At 49.2% G+C, this 4,194-nt stretch overlaps 1 pseudogene; it reads right to left on the bottom strand.

Annotated features, from left to right (window-relative positions):
* LOC109378237 (1,5-anhydro-D-fructose reductase-like) overlaps window positions 1-3,433 on the bottom strand; it is a 13,847-nt pseudogene extending 10,414 nt beyond the window's left edge.
* Between the last annotated feature and the right edge of the window lie 761 nt (window positions 3,434-4,194).

Genomic DNA, 4,194 nt, shown 5'->3' with positions numbered 1-4,194 from the left:
TATATATATTCACTTATAGTTGACATACAATATTATACAACATCAGCTTCAGGTGTACAGTGCAGTGATCAAGCCTCTTCCCCATCCATGATGCATCAACTTGCAACTTTATTATTAGCCTCCAGTTCCACAATGTGACCTGCTCAGAGGCCCTCTCATTGATTCATTCAGCTACTGTGAAAACAAAATTATTATTATTATTATTATTTTAAGATTTTTATTGGGGAATTGGGGGAAGGGGAACAGACAAGTTGCTGTCCTTTTGTTCTTCAGTCTAGTTGTGAAGGATGTTCCTTCACTGGCCCAAGTTGGCACGATCATTGCACTCTTCCCAGGCGAGGCAGATCAGTCCCCCGCTTCTGGACGGCCACTCACAGTGACTGCTGGCCGCTTATGCTGGCTGCTGGCTACACACAGTAGCCCATGGCAACCCACTGCAGCAGGGGCTGCAGCCTATGCTGTCGCAGGCAACTCATGGCAGCCTAACTCCAGGCTGAGCTGTTATTCAGCATCTTAGCTGTAGAGGGCAGTGTCACTGACCCTCATATGTGGGATCCGAACCCGGGCCCTCTGGCGTCCCAAGGTAGCTCTTAATCAATGCACCACTCAGACGGCCCCAAAATTATTTTTTATTTGTGGGGATATCGGAGACAATTCTTCATATGTTGCTTTCACTTCACATTATGGCCATTAAGTATTTTTGCATTTTGCTACTATTCATATTGTTTGACCCATCCCTCTTCTGTCCCAATCCAGTGTAAAAGTAATCATTCCTGAGCCTGGATGAGACTTGCAGGGTGGGGACCATGAATGCAGGCACGCCAGAGAAGCTGGTAGAATATGTAGTGTCTGCCCTCCAGAGCAGATTCCTGTGTCCCCATTTTCCTGTCTATCTACTGAAACTTCTTCAGCACCCAACAGGTCACATGCCTGCTGCGGAAAAGGCAGGTGCCTCTCCACTTCACAGCACAGTGGCTACTCTGCCACCTCCTAGCTGTGTATCTTGGGAATGTCCCCTCGCCTCCGAGCCTCAGTTTGCTTGGGTAAAAACTGGGGTACTACGTGGACCAAACTCCCTCATAGGGCTCTTATCAGGACTAAATGAGATAAGCCATGGAGAGTGCTGACCCCGTGCCTGGTCCCGTGGAAAGGTCTGCCAAGGGCTGTGGTCGTTCCTATTTACGATTTTCTCTCTCCCATGAAGCTTTCTGCCTCAAGCCTCCTCACTTATTCTGTGGCCTTGGGAAGAGCTGTTTTCCATCTGTAAAGGCTTCATGTTCTATTTGGTGGGGTGGGGTGGGTGGGTACACTGTCCTGGGTGTAACCTAAGCAGGAACTCCTGAGGACTGACTGAAGTATCTAAGGTTCTTTCTGTCAAGAATATAATATTAAGTGCTTACTGTGTGCAGGCCATTTTGTAGGTACTTGGTGTAGTTCACTGAATGGAGCAGACTAAAGTCCCTACCACCCCAGGCTTCCATTCCAGCCAGGGCCTTGGCCAGTCCCATGAGACATCACAGCAGGGAGAGGACACAGGACGCTCAATGGGATGCCCTCCTGACCTCCTCTGGATATGGATTCTTCTGCTCTCATTGTTAGGATGACAGACCCCAGGAACAACTAAGAGTGAATGGGCTTTAAGTTGAGAGAGAGGGCTCCTGTCTCTGTGGTGGGGGACTTCTGGGAGCTGAGGCTAGGGGGCCAGCATTGGGAGGATGTGACTTTATTGGCCTAAAGCAGTTTGTGGCTTACATGCAGCTCAGCATGCCCGGCCCACAACTGGAGCCCCATGCCCACTTTCTTTTGACTCAGCTGGGTGACCAGGAGCCCATGGAGATTCTGTATCACTAGAGTGACTGTATGGGGAGGGGTCAGTGCTGGGGCCAATAGGGGAGGAACTGCCAGAGGCTGGTGCAGGGTCAGGAGCTACTGTCTTCAGACCACCCCAGGTGGACTCAGCTTAGGAAGACGTCCTTCTCTGGAAGGCTCTGGGATATGTTCTGTCTTTGGAAAGGCCAATGGGAAAGCAGGCATGTGGGTGATGTCCCCAGTGGGGTTGTCTCTAGCACTGGCTCCTGCACCATCTGAAGAGCTAGATCCAGGTGCATGACTACAGAAGCAAAGCCACTCTAGAGCTGGAGGCATTTGTGTCATTAGATCTGATGCCACCTCCAGCGGCATTGCCAGAGTCACAGCCATGTGCACACCAGTACTAGCAGCAACTGTGGTGCTACAGCCAGCTTTTGCTGGGCCAGAGAGAGTGGTAGAGCTGGGTGAGGCACCTGCGGAGCTGGGGCTGCACCTGGTGCTTTCCTCAGCGCCTACTCCTAAGCTCCACCCAGCACCGGAGCTGGCCTCTCCCCTCTGCTGGTAGTATGTTTTGTTTTTCATTTTTTAAATTTTTATAAACATTTTATGCATTAAAATTAGGTTCAATAAATGTAACCTTTTAACCATTTTAAATTGTGCAATTCAGGGGCATTAAGTACTTCTATAAGTATTTCTGTATAAATTTTGAAATTAGCTCACCATTTCCACAAAGAGATACCTGTTGAGGCATTTTATGGTGACTGTATTGAATCTATAAATCAAATCGGAGAGAACTCACATTTTAACACTATACTAGGGGAAAAGACACCACATCTTAAAAAGGAAGAAATGATAAGATGGAAATAAATATTTGCAACTCATATCTCAGGCTAAGGGCCTAACACCCCTTATAAATAAAGAGATCCTAGAAACCAATGAGAAAAAGAGCAGCCACATAATATAAAATGGGCAAAATACATTATAACACACATCACGAAAAAGAAATATAAATAGCCTTAACTACATGACAGATGCTCAGTCTCAGTCATAACACAAAATTATTAAGTCCAGAAGACTGAGAATATACTGTGACGCTGCCTTCTCAGTGCTAGTGTTCTCCAGTCTGTACCCACAAAAGGAGCCAAGAAGTCCCAGTTTCTCAGGGTTCCCAAAGCTGGACCCTGCTATGGGGTGCCCTGCACAGTCTGGGACCTCAGCTGACCTTACCATTCCCCACTGCTCCAGAAGTGGAACACATTGGCCCCCAATATCACCAGCTCCAGTTTGGCCTCCTGCAGCATCTCCTTGTCAGCTTCCACTGTGCCCTGGACTGCCACACATGGCCACAAGCACTGCGCCTCCGGGGTCTGCCACCACCACTCCTCCCCGTCAGCCTGGAGGACAACAAACAGCCACTCAGAGGAGCGCCCTGATCTGGACAGGTGGGGCAGTACCCTCGGTGCCCACTCGGACCTCTCTGGGTGTTGTTCCTTTGACCAGTAGCCAGCTGTGGCCTTTCAGGCAGCATACCCCATCCTGGGAGGCAGAAAATGACCACAGACCCCCACTGCACATGAGAGCACACCAAGGCGGGACTCATCCTCTTGGTGGGGGTGGGTAACATGTTTGGCTCAGCTCTCCGAGGCTGTGGCTCTAAACCAGGGGTCGGCAAACTTTTGAGACGGAAGAGCCGCCAGAGGACAGCAAATTGCGACTTGTAAACTGTGGCTCTGAAGTAAAATTGAAAATGAAAATAAAACTATCATAGTTTCATTTATAAAATTTTTACAGGTTATTACTCACATAATGGTGACTACGTAAAAATATATTTATGGCTCTTGAATAATTTTTAAATTGTTGTGAGGGACAGGATTGGCTCTTCCAGGGTCAACAAACTTTTGAGATGAAACGTACCCAAAGAGCCTCATGTGGCTTGTGAGTCGCAGTTTGCCGACCCCTGCTTTAGACTGTCTCCTGCCCACCCCTAACCTGCAGTGCCCCTGGACTTGCCTAGCATTTAAAGTCATGTGTGATCTGGTCCTGATGCCCCCAGTGTGCACCCCTCACCCCCACTTCAGCCTCCCTAGAACTTTACTCATTCAGGGGCCCTGCAAGCTCTTGGCCCCTTCACAGTCCCTTGCCTGCACTGCTCCCATGAGAGACTCACCTCCAAGGCTGGGCTCAGGGGCCACCTCCTTGGGCTTTAGTGCAAGCACCGCCTTTGGGGTCAGACTGACCTGGGGCCGTGTCAGCCCTGTGACAGGCAAACTCCTATCCTGACTTCACAGAGACTCAGTTCAGCTGGGCTCGGTCACTTAGAGCTGAGGCACCTAGAGTGCTGGTGTCATTGCTCATCTATAAAATGGGATGAACTCAATGAGTATG

Source organism: Hipposideros armiger, unplaced genomic scaffold (genome assembly GCF_001890085.2).
Source record: "Hipposideros armiger isolate ML-2016 unplaced genomic scaffold, ASM189008v1 scaffold_1820, whole genome shotgun sequence".
Lineage (NCBI taxonomy): Eukaryota > Metazoa > Chordata > Mammalia > Chiroptera > Hipposideridae > Hipposideros > Hipposideros armiger.
Note: the sequence above shows the minus strand (reverse complement) of the source record. Positions and strands in the feature narration are given on the sequence as shown.